Genomic DNA, 22,064 nt, shown 5'->3' with positions numbered 1-22,064 from the left:
GTTAATTGGCTATTTGTTTATCTTTTGGTTAAAGTAACTATTCATATGCTTGGATCATTTTTCTATTAGGATATTTAATAGACATTTGTCTTTTTTTTTTTTTTTTTGTCATTGAAACATCCAAGCATCCTGGTCTGGCCAGTTGGTTACTTTTGCGTAAGTCACGGATGCTTGAGGAAATAATGCAAAACCACAGGGTCAGTTGATCAATAATCCAGGGCAGGTCTGATAACGCCAGTGGCTGTGTCCTCACCAGACTTTCTGTGGTGGTACCTTGGCCTGTTTCCTATTGTCTAACCTCCCTTTGTCCCTGCTCAAGTCCCAAGCTTCCCATTGATATGATAAGATACCTGCTGGCCTTCCCTAAAATTCCTTTTGCTTAAGTTAGCCAGAGATGATTTATTTAATAGCGACAAAAACTCCAAAAGTTACAGAAATCAACAAGAGAGAGGATCACAGTCAAAAGACTTTGCAGATGATGAGGACAATCTGGAATTGGTTATGTCGCATGAATGGGGCTGAAGGCAATGAAAATCATATTGGTATTCAAAGATTTGAATTTGGCAGTGCCTGGAAAGAGATGGAAAAGCAATTATTATTAAGTAAAATTATTTAAATTGTTGTTTGTGGTGACCTGAAATGAAGTACTGATTGAGGATAGACAGTATCTACTGTGGGGCTTTTGGCCCCTCTGTAGAAAACACTATTAAAATAACAGACTACCGTGCTCGTTTGAGCAGCACATATACTAAAAAGTTAGAACCATACAGAGAAGATTATCGTGGCCCCTGTGCAAGGATGACACACAAATGCGTGAAGCGTTCTGTATTTTGAAAAAATGGGCTACTAATATAATGGACAGTTGACTGAAACATAATCATCACAATGCACCTAGGATAACATTACAGCAACACTTGTGTGTGTTTTTTTATATTGTCTTGTCTGAAATTTTAACATCCTGTATAAAATATGAATGTTTCTCAAATAAACTATGAATGTTTCCTGTGTAGTATGCAAATGTTTCTGAGAAGAAACTCTAAATAGTTAAGAGGGCTATAAAAAGGATACCAAATAATGGTGTAAGTTGACAAGCTTAAAATTAACATAAAGAACAATTCTTTGTTATATTTTAGTGACCCACCAAGAATAGGAGAGTAGTATATAGTCAGATTATAATATTCTTGTCCACTTCATTCTTTCTGTCTGGTTACAACATTTTTTGACTTCAATAAAAACATGCATCTGAAATGGGAAAAAAACCCCACATTTTCCCCCATCTTAAATGGAAAAAAAATGTGAAAAACCATGTTGTTATTGCCATAAGACAGTATGAAAGGGCATAGGGAATTCTAGGTCATGAGTAAGATAGTTGCTCTAGGACACTGGGCAGCTTAAAGGAAAGCAATAACAAGCTTAAGTTCTTAACTTTTTGACTCAAAGCTTTGGCTTGAAACCAGAGGACTAACTAGAATTAGGCTAAAAGACTCTTATCTCTTAAAACCCCAAGACTGATATAGCTTAGTATCAAATCAAGGTTTGATCCGGTAAGCTGCCAAAATTACACTATCAGTTGAATTCATAGCTTCCTTGGGTCTTTAATGTGAAAGTTAAGTAGTCGCCAAGAAAAAGTGAAAATCAGAGAACTGGAGTCAGCATATGTAGGTTTTAGAAGACTATGCTATCCCCCAATTCCCACTAAAGCTCGCTTGCTCTCCAGATTAAAGAGCCCATCCATCCTTCAGGGTCAGGTAAGGTAGTTTAATGTTTTCTCCTGAAGAAGGTACTTTGTAAAAGAACACCAATATTCACCATACCCTTCTCCATCCATTGTCTCTATACACACAATTAGGATTAGGGTGCAGAATGTAGTTTGGGGCCAATCACAAAAATCAAACAGAGGAGTAGAAGAACTAAGACACACACACAGAAATAAAAATAAAAACCTCACTGCTGTAATGGTTTATGATGAATTGCATTTTTTGTTGGGAAATACACTAGAGATAATATGTATATTTGTAGAGTGTGTATACATTTGATTTTAATAGTTTGCTAAAGCGATTGTATCAATTTTACGGTCATACCAGAAGTGTATGAGAGTTTCACCTGCTCCACATTTTTACCCAAACTTGGTATTCTCAGCCTTTTTCATTTCAGCCATTCTGGTGGACATGCAGTGATCTCAATGTGGCTTTTGTTAGCAGTTCCCTGATGATTGGTGAGATTGAACATTTTTCATATGTTTATTGATCATTTGGGTATTTTTCATATAAAATATATCACGTTAGGCACATGGTCAAAATTTCTTGATCATTTTTTTTTCTAGTGGAGTATCTGTTTTTAAAACATTTAAAAAATCTCTTTTATTATTTTATAATTTCAGGTGTATAGCATAGTGTTTAGACATTTATATAATTTAAGAATTGATACCCCTGACTAATCTCGTACCTACCTAGCACTATACTTAGTTATTACCACGTCATTGACTATATTCCTTATGCTTTACTTTATATCCCCACGACTATTTTTTAACTACCAATTTGTACTTCTTAATCCCTTCACCTTTTTCACCCTGCCCTGAAACCCCTTCCATCTACCACCCCAACAAATCTAGTACCCATCTAACACTATACATACATAGTTATTACAATATTATTGATTATATTCCTTATGCTATACCCTACATCTCCATAACTACTTTGTAATAACCAACTTGTACTTCTTATCCCTTCCCCTTTTTTCACCCACACCTCCCAAGCCCCCTACCACCTGACTACCATCAAAATATTCTCTGTATCTATGAGTTTGTTTCTGTTTTGTTTGTTAATTTTGTGCTTATATTCCACATATAAGCGAAATCACATTGCATCTGTCTCTGTCTGACATACTTCACTCAGCACAATACCCTCCAGGTTCATCGATGTCACTGTAGATGGCAGGAACCCATTCCTTCCCATGGCCTAGCAATATTCCATTGTATATATGTATTGCCTCTTCTTTATCCATTCATCCTTTGATGAACACTCAGGATGCTTTTACATCTTGGCCATTCTAAACTATGCTGTAATGAACATATGGATGCACACGTCCCCTCGAAGTAACGTAACGTTTTGGGTTTCTTTAGATAAATACCCAGAAGTGCGATTACTGGGACCTTCTTTGTCTTTTGTTATAGCCTTTGTTTTAAAGTTTATTTTGTCCGGTATAAGTATTGCTGCCTCAGTGTTTTTGTTTTGTTTTGTTTCCATTTTCATAAAATATCGTTTTCCATCCCTTTAGTTTCTGTCTCTGTGTGTGTCTTTCAATCTGAAGTGAGTCTCTTGTGGCGACATATGTCAGGGTTTTATTTAAGAGACCCAGAGGTCTCTTAAACTATCCTCATTTTCCTTGGATTCTTTTTTCTTTTTGCTGTTCCGATTGGGTGTTTTCTGCTACCTTGTCTTCCAAATTGCTGATTCAATCCTCTGTTTCATCTAACCTGCTAGTGATTCCTTCTAGTGCACTCTTCATTTCAATTACAGTATTATTGCCTTGTGACTGGTTCTTTTTTATGGTTTGTATGTCCTTTTTTATGCTTCCAATAGTTTTCCAAGAAAGAATGCAATTTGGTCAGGGCTGTCTGTTTGGGAGAAAGTGACTCTGATGTTAGGGGAATTGGGTGAGTGACTCAGCAGGCTGGATCAGCAGACCTCACCAGGCCAATCAGATTCAGATTTGGCCACGGTGGGGGCAGGCTCAACACAATAAATATGGCGTCCTTCTGTCGGCTGCACAGGAAGAGGACCTCACATAGGGGAAATGCCAACTGTCTTCCATTCCTCCTCTTCAAGCCACACACCTCAGTCTGCTCCCCCGAATGTCTCTGACACTTACCAAGTCACCCTCCCTCCACCTGAGCCCAAGGTGAGTGCCTGCAAGTGAGTGAATCTGTGCGCAAACCCTTTACGAGGATATCTATGTTTCCCACAGCCTTCCGTCCCACCCAGGTTGTTGGAATCCTCAGTTTTTCACAGTTAGGTGTTATGAGGGCTCCTCTTCCCGGCACCAAAACTCTGGGCTGGGAGTCCTTGAGTGGGCTGGGCTCCCTTGCTTCTCTGGGGAAAACCTCTGTGGCTGAGATATCTCTCCTGGTTCTCAACCACCACATGGAGGTTTGGGGCTCATTCTGCGTTTCCACCCCACCTACCAGTCGTGTCGTGGCTTCTTCTTTACATTTTTAGTCATAGAACTTCCATTTGGCTAGACTTCAAATGGTTCTCCAGGTTGATTGTTCTGATTTAGTTGTAATTTTAATGTGTTCATGGAAGGATGCAGGTAGTGTTTATTGACTCCACCACCTTGGATCTCTCTGCTTTTAAAATATTGTTCTGTGGGAATTATTTACATAATCTGGATATGAATTCTTTGTTACAAAAATGTGTGGCAAATATCTTCTTCCACTTTGTGACTTGCCTCTTTATTTACTTAATGATGTCTTTTGATGAATATTGCTTATATTTTAACTTTGTTTATGACATCTTCATACAGAAATTTAAAAGTTTTAAGTACTCAAAACTAATATTTTTTATGGTTTACAAATTTTATATTTTGTGTAGGAAGGCCTTTACTGCCTCAAGATTTAAAAGCTCTTCTTTTATACTTTCAATGCTTAAGTAGTAATTATTAAGTAGTACCTTTGTTGCCATGCTTCTTTTTGCACTTGAAATGCGCTTGTAATAACAAAACAAATTCTTATGTATCTATGGATCGATTTTAAGACTCATTAGTCTGTTCCACTTAACTATGTCTATTTCTGCTTCAAATAATCTTTTAATTACTATAGCCCTCCCCCAATATTTTGATATCTGGTAGGGCAAGTGCCACCACATTGTTCTCTTAAAAATATTTTTGGCATTTTTTTCTTTTATATTAATTTAGAATCAGCTGGTCAGGTGCTGTAAAATTTTACTATTAGGGTTTTCATTGGGGTTGCATTAAGTGTATATAATACTTTGAGGAAAAAATTTATACTTGTGAACTACTGGACCATTCTATCTGAGAACTGGGTATGCTTCTCCAGTTAATAAAATGTTCTCTTATATCCTTTAATAAAGTTTATACATTTTCTCCATTTGGTACTTTCATTTCTTGGACATTTTATGCCAGTGTACTTTCTGGCGTAGAACTGGCTGCTATTGGTAATGGTATCCTATCTTCCATTGTATTTTCTTAAGCCTGTTTCACCACTGTGTAGGAATGATTTCTATATGTTAATCTTGTGCCTGGACACCTTAATTACCTCTTTTACTGATACTAATAACTTACAGTTGATTTTCTTTGATTTAGTATATGTTGCTTGAATCTGTTGCTTGAAATTTTCATATTTTAATGATGTATGATACATGAGTATTTGAGTTAAAATATTTTGGAAGAAAAATATATTTAGATTAAGAACAACTATTATTCCCTCAACTGCTGGTTTGTCAAAGGGCAGTGCTGCTTTTGATGGCACAAACAAACTTCCTGAATTCTTGACTGGATGTGGTGCACCTTCACACAGCACCAATCATATGCAGCGCACATTTGAGAACTACTAGTAAGAAAGGCACAGTTTGTATCTATTTTGCAATTATTTTTTGTTCTGGAAAAAAATATGTTTGCACTGTTTATTGGTGTTTCCTTTTCTGAATTAGCACAGGTTGCTATTTACTTGTATTTTCCATAGATTCCCTAATCTCCCACTTATTTATTTATTCAGCCAGTATGTATGATGCTTGAATTGTATGTCAGGAACTGAAAATATAAAATTAAATAAAATTTGGTCCCTTTCTTCAAGGAGTTTATGGTCTAGTTAGGGACTCCCACAAGTCATGAATGGTTGTGACTCAGAGTTCCTGAGTGTGAACCATAATTAGACAGCATGATTATACCAGTAATGGGAAATTCAAATCAGGACTTGAAGTTTAGATATAATGCTTTTGAGAGTTTGAACTATCTCCAGAAAATGTTTTGTATTCCTTATTGCTTCAGACTTATGAATATTGGTTGGATCACAGAATTATAAACTTGAAAAGGATTATTAGAGATCACCTCATTCATTCTACAGAGGCAAGAGAGCCCTGAGAGGCCATGTGCCTTGGCCAAGTGAGTAATCTGTGTAAATGTTATGATATAAAATTACATCGCCCCAGACTCTTCATCTCAGACATCTTTCATTATAACATATATAATTTAGTTTTCCTCAAATGATGTTCAAACTAGTAATATATTTTTTTTCAGATCAGTGATTTTTTTTTTTTTTGGCCTCAGTTTTAAGACATCATAAAATATTATTGCTGGGTTCTCAGGAATGCTTATCTATCTATCTATTTGTCATCTATCAACTGTTGTCTAGGCAGAAGACTTTGTGCAATAAAATTAAAAGTGAAAGGTTAATCTTTGGTGAATACACTGAACCGTACCTGATGTATACTCCAAATAGACGTAGTTTAGTGACATGGGTCATGTAAGTTCTAAAATCTCTGCCTTTGGATCCCTCTAGTGCTGGGCTTTCAACCCAGCTATTCCATTTATAGACTCTGTGACTGGGCAAGTGATTTGCCCTCTCTGGGCCCTGGTCTTTCTTCATTGGTAAAATGGGATAATAATGCCTACATTATAGGGTTATCGTGAAGATTAAATGAGATATGTAAAGGGGTTAATGCAGAGCCTGGAATACAGTAAATTCCCTGTAATTGATGGCTATTAAATTACTGGATATGGACCACTGCCATTGACTTGTTTAGTCCCATTTTATCATGTAAATTTTCTCCGTCTTCAGATGTTTTGTGTAACTGCACTTCTCAAATGTAGTGAAATCACCTGTTAGTATCAGGATCTCATATTATGGTGTGACTGAAGTAGTTTTCTTTTTTCAGTTTATTACTTTACGGTACTGACATATGACATTAAAGGTTTATAGTGCCAAAGTATATATAAAGCAATCACTAAAGCATCTAAGCATATTTAAAAGGCTTGAAACTAGTAACTGTTTTATTTTAAAGCTGATGCCTAATATTATTTCTTTGCTATCAAGAGCCTAATTAGTCAATCAAATAGTTATTGAAATATGTGAACAATAGATGGTCCCTGCCTTTAAGTAGTTTAAAATGTAGTTAAGATACAAGTCATTACCATGTCAAAAGAACAACACATTCAGAACTCTACAAAAAGTATGGCAAGGTAAATTATTATAATAGGGGAAATAAAGCCTATGAATATAAAGGAGGGGAGAACTCTTTGACTCGTAAAGCCTAATCTGGAGGGATGAGTGCTGAATCTTACTGGATAGGGAAAATTTGGGGGTGGAATGGAGGGAAGGAGGAGGTGAGAGAGGGGACAAATCATGTTAAGGAAACATTAGTTGATCAATTGGTCTAGAAAAGAGAATTCATGAAAATTTGGTTAAAACCAGATTATCAAGAGCTTTTAAGTACTATGAGTATGCAAGGTTAAAGAGTTTAAACTTTGTTCTTTTGACAGTGAGGAGCCAGTGAAATTTTCAACTAGGGGAGTAAAATAATCAAAATGGTATTTTAAAAAGGATTAATCTGTTGGCCAAATAAAGCCTAGAATCAGGGAGAAAACTAGAGATAAATAGATCATTTAGTAGGCACAATTGTGAGGTGGTAAAAGGTTGAATGGTGGAAATAAAAAGGATGGGGAGAATGCAAGGTTCATTATCACATCATATTGTTTAAAAAAAAAAAAGTGGTTACTGGCTAGATATGTGACAAAGTGGTTTTAAGTGCAGTACCAGTTACAGATATGGGGAAGTTAAGAGCAGGAATGAGTTTTGGTTAAATTTTCATCAACTTTAGTTTGAAATGGTGGCAAGATATTCATGTGGAATTGTCCGGTAAACTATTCAAGATCAAGACTGAAAATGTAGATTTGGACATTATCACTGAGACGTTAAGGAGACAATTGGTTGTAGGGAGAACATGGTTAGTGAGATGAAGTTTTAGAAATTTGGAAATGGAAAGATGGAATGATGCAGGAAGATAGCTAGAGGGAGGTAGCAACCAGGTCAAGTGTTTCTTTTCATTTTCTTTTCTCCAAAAGATGGGGAAGGCTTGTGAAAGTTTGAAGTTAGATATAATGGGGGAGGAACAAAGGCTATTTAACTTTAACAGTGAAATGTAGAGAGGGGGCCTTAATGTGAACCATGAAATCAAGAGAAGGATGGGATGGGGCCCATGATGGGATAACCATATGCCTTGCAACATCTGGGTAACTTCCTATCAGGCTTTGTATGGCATTTATAAGACACCTTGCTCAAGATAACTAAGTTTGAATGAAGTGGGAAGAATTTTGTATATTTTCTAACTTTTCCTTCAGTAAGATTGTCTAAATCAAATGGAGGTGCGAAATGATGTGGTTCCCCCCTTTTGCAAAAACAATAAAACCCCAAATCTGGATTCCCTGTGACGTAGTGCTTGCAGGTGAGGCATTTTGCTTCCTAGGTTATGCTGGCAAAGTAAGGAAAAATGCAAGTACTTCCTGACAGAAAATTAGGAAAATGGACTTGTCAACTGCTGAAGTATCGTTAGTGTGCTAGAGTTTGGATTTGCAGTGTTTGATGTCACAATGAATTTATCATTGTCAAAGTATGACTTCCTGCTTTTGACCCCACACCAAAAAGGCGTAAAAGAGTTTGTGAAGAAAAGCTTCTTGGAAATCAAATGGCTCATCCAAAACAGCATTTTAATGATTTAAGTAAAAACGAATCAGAAACATGTGGATTTAATTTCCCTTAAAATTCACATGGGTTTGAGACTTAAAGGAAAATAGTGCTTGGCACAATGTGTTTAGGATTTGGTTAAACTCAAAACATTTGAAAAACTCTTTGGAACACTGGATGACTTCGAAATGTGGGCATGGTTACAAAATCCTCATCCTTCGTGGCACTATTCAAACGTTCTATCAACATGCTTTAGTTTTCAAAAGACTTAATTAAAATAAAATCAACAAATTTTATTGATTGCCTAATATGGGCAATCAATAAAGTAGAGAACCACAGTTTTCCCCATTTCACAGCTGGGAAGTCTCTGCTGGAGTGTGGTCACAGGAAATCCCCACACAAAGTCGGAGTGGGCCACTAGCATGCTCCTTTGGGAATTAGAATTCTATTACATCTGCCATTCCTATTCATATACTCTGCATTGTAGAATCCCATTCAATATCAGGAGCACGAAAAAGAGAAAAGTTGTTATATGGTAGCGAATTGGTAATCAAGCATTGCTTTGGGTTTTTAAACCATTAATTTAAAAGGTCATTTTGGCGTGTGTTGAAAAGGCAATACATGCTTAAAATGTTACATTGGGGACATCAATTAAAATATGTAAAGAAGACCATGAAAATGAGGAAATCCAGTGGTTGACAAAGTAACCTCTTTGCAGTTGCAACCCCAGCTAACAAACATGGCAAGCCCAATTGTTAGCATCTCAGTGGCAAGGGGATTTGTAATGAAATCCACAGAGGTTCTGCCCGAAATGTACTCGTATTATTTATAGCCAATTATATTAGTCCCAAAGCTGAGTGACACCTAGGGAGATAATTGAATTTCTTAGAGCTCTCTCTTAACACTCAATGCTATGATCAGAAAAACACAATTTTGAATGCTCCTCTCTCTTAGGGTGAGACCATGCAGTCCCTGTAATTGGATAAGTCTCCAGGGAAAGCTGGCTTCTCCACGGCCTTTTATGGAAAGCTTTATGGAAAGTTGGCCTCAATTTGGGGATAACTTTTCAAGAGACAAAAAAGATGCAACTTGAAAAAAATCTCTTCTGTTTTTTGTACTCAAGGAAGTTTATGAACCTTAATCATACAGAAAGCACTGCTTAAGAAAGTTACCTTATAAAATCTAGGCTACATGAGTCTTTAGGAAAAAACAGCATTAGTTGTTTGCATAAACAGTAAATGTAACTCAAAGAGAAACCTCCCCCCCCCGCCCCCCCCCCCCCGAAAAGAAAATCCTAAATGATAGTCGTTTGTAAACAAACCTTGGGAGAGGCTGTCATATACAGTACCCTAGATAATTGTGATTAACTTAGATAACCAGTCCACAGGTTATAAAAAGACAAAATGACATGTTGACATGTGAGAGATACTAGAAAATCCCTATCTACGTTCATATAAAAGTCTGTGTAGCTCTTCTAATCTCCTTTCATAGTTGTGCTCCTCGATGGCCATCTGACATTCTTGGCAAACTTTGGAGGAAATCAACCGTAGATATAATATCCATCACTTTAATTCAGCAAATTTGAGATCCTGAGATTTGAGACTATTGGAGGAAGCAAAGCAGTATGTCTTTCATTAAAGGAGGCAGAGAGGTTAATGGAGACTTCTGCATTACTCAGCACCAGGTTCCTGATGATCCCTCAGCTAAAGCTATATTATTTGCATCTGCTCTGCTGAGAAGAAATGAAAATATCCCCCACAAACTTGAGTAAATAGATGAGTGTTTAGAAGGTAAGACCTTCCTTGGTGTTGCTAATATCTTTATGGAATGTCTTTCTTGATTTGCTGCTGCTGCTGCTGCTGCTGCTGTTGTAGGGTTGCTAAGGGAGGTACCAGTGGTCTTTTCTTCAAGGAGGACCAAAGAAATAGCCGATGAATACATTACAGGCAATATGCCTACATAACAGTCATGGAAAACATTTCATTTCTTCAATTAATTATATAATGATGCTAGTCATTCATGGCACTGATTATGCCCATGAAAGACTTTTTTTTAAGATGGGAATAAATAGACTATATATATGTATACATATATATAGTCTATTGGGGTATGAATTAAAGCCTCATTTCCCCCTCCTCTCTTATTTCCACATAAATTAATTCTACAATTTAATAAACTAACAGGTGGTTCCACTTCAGGCTGAGCAGATGTTAGACTGAATGAATGGAGACCCTTCTTGTATTCAATATATCCCTGAGCTTTTTCTTTCTTTATCTCTTCACTTCTCCCTTTTCATCCCCCCTCTCTCCCTGTTTCTGCTAGATTTATGCGCAGCTATAGTATAAGCTGTTTTGTCTGAGCAATATGAATATTGATGACTGACATGTGCTGATTTTAGATGTATTAGTGACATTCATAATCCTGAAAATGTAGACATTTTTTTCAACAGATAATGAGGTACCAGATTGCCATACCAGGAAATTCCCTTCTCTTGGTGCCTATAAGTAGATAATTTTTATTGCTTTACAGATGGGACTCTAAATTGGAAGCTTATTCCAGGAGAAGTGAACGGAAAAATATAAAATTCGATTCACAATTCAGAAATTTACTGTGTTGCTTAGAATTCTGATGTATGTACTCCAGTGACATCCCTTCTTGGTCATTTCTGAGAAATATCCCCATCCCACCCCCAGCCCTCCAGTTTAAAAAGATGAGCTTTCCATGCCTTTTCCTCTTCAAGTTTAATTTAGAAATTATTTCATGTTCTTCCTGTTTTACGGAGACTTTATAAACAATGGGACATAAGAAGTGAATTAGAAGAGTTGTTGCTTCCAATGTATCCTCTTATAATTGTTCATCCAGGGAAATGCCTTCTGACAATATTCAATGATCTTTAGGTGAAAACTATTTTTCCTTTTTATATTAAAATCATATATATCTGTATGCTTCTGACATAATTTCATATTATATTTAAGTAAGACTTATTTTTTTGGATTCTGCTTCTGCCTCCTTACGAAAAATATACCTGGAAGCTTATGGCATGTTCCTGGCTCTTGTAAAGCTTTGACGAAAGTCATTTTCTCCCCTTGGGACTAGCCAGATATAATTGAGACATTGCTGATGATAAACAAATGTCACCCTCAACCATTGATCATCAGGATTGAGATGAGACTTATACTGTGTTTTCTATTCTTGGCTTTTCCCCTTTTGTTCTTTATTATTATTATTATTATTATTGAATTTATTGGAATGACAATGGTTAGTAAAATTACATAGGTCTCAAGTGTACAATTTTATAATATATCATCTCCATATCACATTGTGTGCTTACCACCCAGAGTCAGTTCTCTTTCCATCACCAGATTCATTCTTGTTCTTAAGGCTTACCTTTCAATAAGAAAGGAAAATATGAAGCAAAAACATAGAAGATTGTGATTTCTCTTAATGTTGGGATGGTTCTCTCAGTCATCTTAGATTTTTCTCAGAAAAGCACCTAAGTATAAATTCCATTTCCATCACTGATTATAAGTAGGTTCTTTGGAAAGTCATGGACATTATCTACATACATAAATCTATGTCTTCTACTGTAAAACGGAGTTGTCAGGACCTGTGGGGATGCAGAGGGTTCTGAGAACATGGCGTTAATGTGTGAGCCAGCGTGAGGTGTGGGAGGAAATTCTGCCAGGGGCCAACTGAGTGTAAAAGTCCATGGTTCCTCTACTTTCTCTGGTATTATTCTGCCTCTTTGATACCATTAGTTTCAGCAGCTTCCTTTATCAGCCACACCCTGATTTTTGTTGTTCCTTACTCATCAGGGTGACAATGTACTTGGTGTTGATCTGGCAATGTGACTCTCATCTCTTACATTCCTTATTTGACTTCCTGTTTGCTGACTCAGTTGCTTCCTAGATCTTGACTTCTGAATTCTTGACTTCAGGCTGATAGCCTGACTTCATCTCTGATAAAGTCTTCCTAACAAGCTCAGGATCAAGAATCGGAGGCCTGCCCCTGGTGGAGGCTAGTGTCCTCTAAATCTCCTTTTCTCAGATGATGTAAAAACAAAATGTTGCTAAGGGCACTATCAAGTACGAGTAATGTTCTAGACTTTGTGATAGGAATTTTATATACATTATCTCTACTCTTATGTGATATCTCTAACCTAATGAAGCAATATAGTGCAATGGTAAGAGTACAAAATCTGGAGCTTGGATCCCTGGATTTGAATTCTGGTCATACTTAGTCACTGTATGACATTGGACAAGTTACATAAACTCTGCTTCAGTTTTTTTTTTAAATCTATAAATTGAGGATAATAGTGCCCTCTCTATAGAGTTTTTGCAATGATTAAATGATTTAAAACACGAAATGTGCTTATGATAGTACCTGGCACATAGAAAGGCTGAATAAATGTTAGCTATTATTATTACTATTTTGGTCAATGTTCTTTGGAAGTATAAATGCATTAAAATACCATTTTTTATTTGGTAAAATTACTTTGTTTAGATTTGTTTTCAATGTTGTAAAGATTGTGTAAGGTGCCAGATGGGCACTGGATTTATCAAGGGGATCACTTCATAGACTGTGTAGATGGACTAATCAACTGGAGTGCATTGTACAACTGAAGCTGAAGTAGAATAATATTGTAGTCAACTGTAAGTAAATATATATGTAGACACGGGAGGTGGAATATAGCATAAGGAAGATAGTCAATGGTATTGTAACAGTTATATAAGATGTCGGAGGGGTAGTAGCCTGAGAGGTCATCACTTTGTGAGGGGTGTAAATGTCTGTTATGTGGCTTTGTACACCTGGAACTAATAAAATAAAAAAAGAAAAGAATTAAGGGGAAAAAATTCAACTACTTATTTAATTAAAGAAATTGTGGATTCTATTTTCTTTTGAATAGGTATGTACAATTATTTGTTTTCGTTTACAATGAAAAATGAAGTCATGAAAATATCCAAATGCTATTGCTATTCTTTTTACTTCCCATAGACTTCTGCAGCCAAACAAGAATAGTTTGGGTTGTAGTAGGGAAAAAAAACTGGAAAATAAGAATACAAACCAAAATAAGCTGGCATTACCTAAACCTACAGCAAATTTGATCCTCTGGGTAGATACAATTAGGCAAAACTCAGGATCCAGTTTAATGGTATCAAGTATCTTGCTTCTGTTCTATTGACATTTCTACTTCTAAAGTATCAGGATTCAATCTTAACTAAACATCCCTAAAGTGAGGAGTTATACAATTCTACAGAAATGATTCATTCAACAAGTGTTTATTGAACACTGTCCTAGATACTGTCCAGTTGTGGGGATTCAACCACGAGCAAGACAGGCAAGGTTGGTCTCTTCTTGTTGCTTATATTCTATAGGGGGAAATGGTACAATGAGCATAAGAGATGGTGATGTAATGGCGAGTGATGGGGTGGGTGGTTGAGCACTCCTTTCAACAGGGTGGTTGAGGAGATGACAAAAAGGAACCATCCATGTGAAAACTTGGGGGCTGAGGGATCCAAGCAGAGAGCACATCACATTTAAGCAGATGCCCTGAAGTGGAAATGAACATGGTCTATTGGAAGAAACAAAAGGCATCAGTGTGGCTGCAGGGACATGAGAGGTAGGCCATAGTAAGACTAGATTTTTAGTGAAATAGGAAATCACTGGAGGATTTTTCAGCAGAGGAGTTATATCCAATTTTTAGTTTTTACCAACTTTACTTAGCTGTGAGGATAATGGACGATAGTTGGCCAAGTGTGTACCCAAGAGGACTGTGGTCCAGGCAGAGGTGCTGGGGGCTGGACATAGGGCTGTCATAAGGGAGATGTGAGAAGTAGTAGTTCAGGATACATGTTGAACATAGGGCTTGGCAATGGACTAGAATTTGGGAAGTGGGGAAAAGACCCAATAATGATTCCTAAAATTTGGCTTCTCTATCTGATGGCACCATTTTAGATGGTGGAGGGTTAAGGAGAAACAACTTTGGGAGTAAAATCAAATGCTTTCTTTTGATCCAGTTATTTTTGGACCAAACATATCAGTGACTAAACATGATACTATTGCCGAATCCATCTGCTGATTTTGGGGGGGATATAAAGAGATTTTTAAAGTCAAATTGTCGTGTTGTTACGAGTTATTTGTCTAAAGACTATATCTTCTTTTAGAAGTGTAGTCATTGATCCTTTCAGTGTTTTCCCTGCCGACTTCCACATGCCTATTGTTCTTCAAGACTTTTATTATTGTTAAATTTTAACAAATTGAATCTTGAACATTTTTATCTTATTTTGAGTTGATGTAGATTTCTCATGATTAAATGGCAAATGGCTACTAACAGTATTAGGATGTAGTTCCTAATAGACAGGTAAAAATTTTATAGTAGTTCTATCTTCATTATAGTCTTTAGGGTGAATATTATCACTGGACCCTTTTGAGTAATAAGCTCAGGAAGATATGGAGCCCAACTCATACGTTACACGTATCAATGAACTAAACTTGCAGTCATCACTTCATCTATAGTTTAGCTGCCTTTGATTTTATTACATAAGTTTTATAAATACACACTCAAATGCTTTATTATTTTGCATTAACTTGAGATACTAACAACTGCTTTTGGTATATTAAAACATAGAGAAACAATGAGCTCGTATCATTTAGAACATAATGAAATACTAAACTTCCCTTATTCTCATATTTAGTTAAGCATTAAATTACAAGCTTAATTTACTTATTTAAAAAAAAATTCCCATCTAAGTAGACTGCAGTGCATGCAATGATATGTGCTGTTTATATAAACAGCATGGAGGTTAATTCAGACCATTTCATGGCAATGGTTTATGTATTGTAATCATGAGTCAATACACAGTGCTCTCTAAATTTAAAACAATGTAAATTAGCCAAGCCAATTTAATTCTTGCCAAGAAAGACTATTCCTTAAAGCCATGTTTTTAGTTTATTAGGTTATATGCAACTATATTCTGTAACTAATAAGTGAGAGGATTTATTGAATTTTGAAACCCACTGATTATAAGTTATGTTTTTAAAGTTATTTAAACAAGTTAAATATGTTTATAATAATTTCATTTCCTATGTGACATCTAACTAATGAGAAAAAAATAAGGCTAGGAGAGAAGCAGAGTGGGTTTAATCTTTTTTTGGCCAAAGCCAAGTTTAAATCCTGTCCAAATGCCACATCTCAATCACAGTTTTAAAGGATTAAGCATGATTCTAGTGGTATTTCTTTACTTCTCTGATACACAAGTTCGTGTGAAAGCTATCTTGAAACGTGCCATTGAGTTTCACCCTTGAGGTGAGAAAGCAGCCTGCTGAGTGAGTGAGTATTTCAAGGAAGAAGATATATTTGCTTAATATAAATTGGGTAGTACTTACAGCTAATGCGTTCAATCCTCTTTACGCTAAATTCATATGAATATTCTGGACTATAAGAAGATAATTTATATTAGTGTTCCCCCTTTTGGATTATATTTTGCAGATTTGAATAGTTTTTTCTGTGCTCAAGAAATTTTCACTTAATAAATTTGGTTTTCTGCTTATTTCATTTAGTTGAGACGTCTAATTTAGTTACGATGATTTTAAAACTGACCTAACCAAGCATATGATATGCAGTAATTTCTTTCTTTACATTTTGTTAAAATGTGGGCTCTGAGTTGGAAAATTCCTGGTTTAGGCTTTATCTTCGCTGTTTGGTTCAGAGTACAATCTAATTTGGATATGGTTTTCTGCTATTATCTTTCCCCATTCTTTTTCTTGGACATGTTTTGTGAAGAGAATCATGTCTTTCCAACGACAATTTTAGATTTATTTATTTCTAAGCTCTCTGCATCATGGTTATCTATAATTACTGATGAAACTATCTGGCTTGATTATTTCCCAATGTACACTTCTATTTATATAATAGATACGTATTTTAAGTTTGGATTCTGAGAATACGGGCTCTGTGTTCTAAGCTTGCTTTCCCCATCTTGGTGTGAACATGGAAGAGCCTGGGCCAGTTTATTCTGTGCTTTGCGCCTCACTTCCTCACCTGTTAAGGGGTCTCCTGATGCCTCACATTGCTGTTTTGAAAGGGAAATCTTCCCCTGCCCTCATGTAAACAAGCCATTGATGTCCTCTCTGGGCAGAATGCACCATAGTTCCAGACTACTGTCGGTATCGGTAACTGCACTGCAGCTTCATTTGGAGAAGAGAGTGTTACTGGAAGTGCTGAGTCAGCCAGCCTCATCTGCTGTTTAAAGGAGACTTTGGAGAAACTAGCTGCTGGGAAGCTGTTTGTTTAAGAATTTTTTGAGCCCTGTGCTGGTGATAAACCTGCCACCTGATAACTACTAAATAGTAACTGTACAGTTTCAAGATAATGCCATAGCAAAAAGGCGGTTGTTGTATGCCACCAAAGGAAATGCATTTGACTTGGGGTTTTAGATATGAGGTTCATTAGGAAACGTACTTTAAGGGTGCCAAAGTGTATTCCACAACAGCTAAACTGTTCCTACCAGAAAAGATTCTTGTCCTTGCATGGGGAGTAGTTAGAGTTGTGAATAAACCAATATGCCAGATTCCCTTGAATTTGTTATATAGCCGTTGATTAAACATTCACTATATGCTATGAACTGTGCTATGTGTAGGGGATATAGTGATAAATAAGTCACAGCCTCCGTCTGCAAGGGTTTTCACACAAGAAGGGAAAGACACGTAAGCAAATGCGTACAGTAGAAATGAGCAGATATTAGGTTAGAAGTCTGCATGGGAAGTGAGAGTATGATGAAGAGGGCTTAGTCTTTTTATTTGGAGCAAAAGGGAAACAGAAAAGTTTTTTTTGGGGGGTGTCAGACTTGAACTGAGCCCTGAAAAATGCCTAGTGTGGGCGCACAGAGGGAGAGCATTTGGTAAGGGCTGCATCACGGCCAGCAGCTTGGTAGGGCCTAGAGTCATTTTAAGAAGAATTTGGTGGGATGTAAAGCTGGAGACAAACACAGGAGCAAGATCATAGAGGACCTGGTAAACCGTGACAAACATTTGTATTTGTCTAGTTGGTGGTAGATTTTAAGCAAGAGGTTCTCACTGTCATATTTGCCTTTTATCTGTAAGAGTGAGAACTCGGACAGGAACATCAAGGATGGATTAGAAGGGAGCCAACTTGACACTCAGGAAATTAGTTAAGAGACCAATGCACCAACCCAGGACAGAGGCCATGAGAGCTGGTACTTACACAGCTACAGAGTGTGAGGAGGAGGGTAGAAGATGTCATGGAATAGAATGGATAGGTCTTGTCTTGGTGACCAAATGATTGTGGGGGGAGAGGGTCTGGAAGTCCTAGATTTCTTGTCTAGGCAGTTGGGTAGGTAATGGGGCCATTTACTAAGATGATACAGTGCAAAAGCTTGGCTATGTTAAAACTATTGGATAAACTCATATCAAGGGTACTAATGAATCCAATATAGGATTAACAGTGAATTTTTTTTCTTCACTAATACCTAATTACTTGATAATTCAAGGCCTCGCAGCAATCTCTTGCCCTTTTCCTCTGCCAAGATGTGCAGGTAGTTGTAAATGGGTGTGTTTATCTTGAATTTTCTGGTGGATTTCTTCAGGTTTTCACATATGAATATGTATGCTACAGCACAAATATTAGTTCTGAAAATACTGCTGTCTGCATTCATTGTGATTTTCTAGCAACTTCAGGCAACTGTCAAAGCCACAGTGAAGTATACAATTATGTATATGAGCCACAGTGCCATTTAAAAAATAAAGTCTCAGGTTTTATAAATAAGTGTAACTGAATTACAGTAATTTTTAATGTATTATATATGTTTATATGTGTATGTGTCTCTTTAAGCTTTAAAAAACACATGAAAGGATGTGACTTGTCCCCTAGGATCCCAACAATAGAAAGCAATAGTAATTAAGCAAAAAATAAATAAATTGACATGGATGCATTGGAGCTAATATAAATCCTACGCAATTGGCATAAAAGAATTTGCTATTTTCAAAACAGAACTAAATCTCTTTTCCATTATAGATTTAATTTAAGTAACATGATAAATAGTGGTAAATTGAACTTTATTATGTATTCATGAAATGCAGTTTAATACAATTGTTATTTCTGGCATTTGTGGCTTAAAGATATTCCCTTATGGATAGATGTTATTTTTAATGTGCAAATTCAGAAATAATGACCTCCAGTTCCACTGGTGAATTAGGGCTGGTATGTACACATGAACAATAAGGGTAAAATAGTCTCTGAATTCCTGGCTTTATGAAAATTTCTAGTGCTATCTCTGATCCTTTAAAAACTGACATTAAATACATTATTTTAAGATTACAACTATATTGCTAGTGGGGAAAAAAGTAATAAAGTAAATATTTTCCAAAGATTTTTTAAAAGAATGGTATTTGACAAGGACATACCTGAAAAGGGGAAACTCACTTACCAAGAACAGGTTATTGAAAAATCTCTACATGATTAAAAAAAAAACCACAAAAAAAACCCACAGAGATTAAAAATTCACATGAAATGATGCCTTACTGGCAAGTCCAGAATTTAAAATTGGAAACCCAAAAGGAATGGATAAGCAGATAAACAACATGCCCCAAATAATTTCTATAAGTCTTTCAGAGACTCAGTAGGAAGCTGTTCTCTAAGAGAAAGAAACACTCATTATTTGCCATAACTTTTATTTAGCTTAATTCTTTTCAGCGATGGGAAGTTTGTTGGCTAGATCAACTAATAGGAAGAACAGTGTAAACAAAAAGACAGGACTTCAGGGGAACCTCAATTCAGACCTAATGGTGTGTACGGTGTGAATTCCTACCAACTTTTCTGTGTCAGACCAAGAGTGACTTCTCTCTTGCAGCTTAGTTCTGATGACTATTTAATCTATCTCTTTTTAAAAACTTTGTCAGGGCAGTGTTGGATGACTGAGTTTGACTTTCATCTGATTATTGATTGCAATTTATATAGATAAGGTCAGGTATGTGTATGGGCTGAACTCTACAGCAGTTCTTCAGGAGAGGGTAGCCTGAGGTTGGAAGAATGGAGATGGTTTGGGTCAGCCACTTGCGACAAATGTTTGTGGAATGTGAGGCCTATTTTGGACACTGGGACTTTCCTTTTTCAGCATAGCTGTGGTCATCTCAGGAGGCAGTCAGATGTCTGAATGCAATGCTTAAGTCCTGTTCTATTTTGAAGGATCACAACGGAGGTTTCTTTAGGTCTGGGTTGTTCTATGCAGGTTAAGTGACCACTGAGATGGTCCATCTGAAGGGAAGGCTGATGGAGAGAAGGGAAACATCAGTGATTAGAATCATCACAATGTCACCATTCTCAAAATTATCCTTCGAAGGAATGACCCCAGATTACCGACCAGGGTGCTGCTTCTTTCATGAAGGGATAATTCAGCACAGGTCCTCAGATCCACATCTACAGTTTGGATACCTCAGAACTCTGGAAATTGGAAGTTATTTCCATAATTTATTTGTTGGTAAAACCTGACCCCATCTGAACTTATTTGATAGAACAAGCTGACCTGAAGTTACGTAAGGCTATGTGTGGCCTTTATCTCGTTTGGTGTAAATATTCATGCATTTTGATTACTGAGTACTGCCTCAGACTCTACTGAGGGACTAATATAATATATGATGTGTATACTTTATTAACTTCCTAAAACTTGAAAAATTCTGAATTCTGAAACCCATCTGTATCTAAGGGTTTTAAATAAGGGACGGGACTGCAGCACTGTTACCACAAATGAGTCTTAATTGTCCTTTTTCTGCATGCAAATATCTACTAATAATGTCCTTAAGGATAATTTGTTTGGGGAAGTTAAATAGTCTTTCTAAAATTTGATTTAAACTATTAATTTTCTTAGTAAAATCACATATTGCACATCGGCAAATTCAGCTCTGTTGTGGTAAAATTATCACAAGTTATAAATTAGTTGCATCTGAATTAATGAGGTTTTATTATAAACACAAAGCAGCATTACTTCCAATGCCTGATTTTCATTAGTACAAAAAAGACCAAATAAAGCTGTAGGAAATAAGAAAAAAAAAAGAATTTCCTATGCTGCATACCCTGGAAGCATTCAAAATGTTGCTGGGCTTCTTTATTTGTAAGGAGCCGGAAGGATGTTTATAGTGCCTCCCCCTAGCTGAGTTGGATTAAGGCTGCCACAAAATCCTTTTAGTTCCAGTGGCCTGTGTATTATTCCTGGACACACATTTTCTTATTTTTAAGCTACTGAGCCTGTGTTTTCTCAACAAAACAAAGAGGAGACAGATGATTTTTTTGTTTAAATAAGAGGGCAGGTGGGATGCCTGGGGTACAGAGGGCATTTTGCAAAGTGAACAGGTGAGGCTCAAGCACGTAGATGGGAGAACTGCGGGGCTCAAGGAGAGGTGGGTTGGAAGGGGCAGCAGGAGGACGGGGTTTGTGCTGGGGGTCCTGGGTCCTGGACGGGACGGCACATGTAGGCAGCAGGGCCGAGGGCTTATGCCGGGATGTGAGCATTGAAACCCACTTGGCGCCTTTACAATCAGTTATGCTTCTTTCTGTTTGTTTGCAAAGAGGAACTGTGTGTTTAGTTCCTACCGAGTAGAAGGAGGTTTCCTGTCTTTTAACTGCAAATCCCATAAAAATACTACATAATAATCCTGTTATTAGACAAAAATGGTTTTTATCTTGAAGCCCATAGAGTTACTTCCAGAGCTGTGGCTCTTTTCAAGTCTTGGCCAGCTCACCTTTCTCTTCTTTCTTGTTGTTCTGGACTGTTTCTTTCTGGTTTCTCTTTCAAGGGGGTGTTGTCGCTGCTCTTCTCCAAAGCATACACTCAGCAGTCAGGGGTTGCAGACTCCTCGCAGGAAAGATGTGAGGAAGGTGTTGATGTAAGGAGATTGGCTGTTTATAGCACATCCACTGGAGCAGGGGCCCCAATAACAACGACCTCCCAAACACTGAGGAGCCCCAAAGGATGGCAGGAGACCAGCTCACCCATGGAGACGCTGTTAGAGCTGGAATAACTTCTGTGGCAGAGCTGTCTTCAGATCTGGGGAAAATGTGCAGGCCTGGCGTGACAGCACTCACGGGGTGTCGGTGTTTCGCCAGGTAGTTGTTCTCAAGCTAATGGAAACGTGCCGGGCTCAATTCCACAGCCCTGATTGATAATGATGGAGTCTTTACAAGGTTTCATCCTACGAAGGATAAGAAGCCTCTGCCAACAAAGAGGCTGTATCCCAGGTCACATTCCATGGTTAGAATCTTCATTATATGAGATGGAAAGAATATAGGCAGGGGAACACATTCCAGGATCTCAGAGGGAGGTTATGACATGAAAACTCATTACACTGTAATTAA

The 22,064-nt window shown here is 37.0% G+C and overlaps 1 non-coding gene across 1 annotated transcript; it reads left to right on the top strand.

The window, feature by feature from the left end:
- Positions 1-724: 724 nt before the first annotated feature.
- LOC141568021 (U6 spliceosomal RNA) lies at positions 725-833 on the top strand. Its single transcript, XR_012491036.1, has one exon. It is a non-coding gene; the product is annotated as a U6 spliceosomal RNA (small nuclear RNA).
- Positions 834-22,064: the final 21,231 nt, after the last annotated feature.

The sequence above is a fragment of the Rhinolophus sinicus genome, linkage group LG01 (assembly GCF_036562045.2).
Source record: "Rhinolophus sinicus isolate RSC01 linkage group LG01, ASM3656204v1, whole genome shotgun sequence".
NCBI lineage: Eukaryota > Metazoa > Chordata > Mammalia > Chiroptera > Rhinolophidae > Rhinolophus > Rhinolophus sinicus.
The sequence above is the reverse complement of the archived record's forward strand: the minus strand, read 5'-3'. Positions and strand labels throughout refer to the sequence as shown.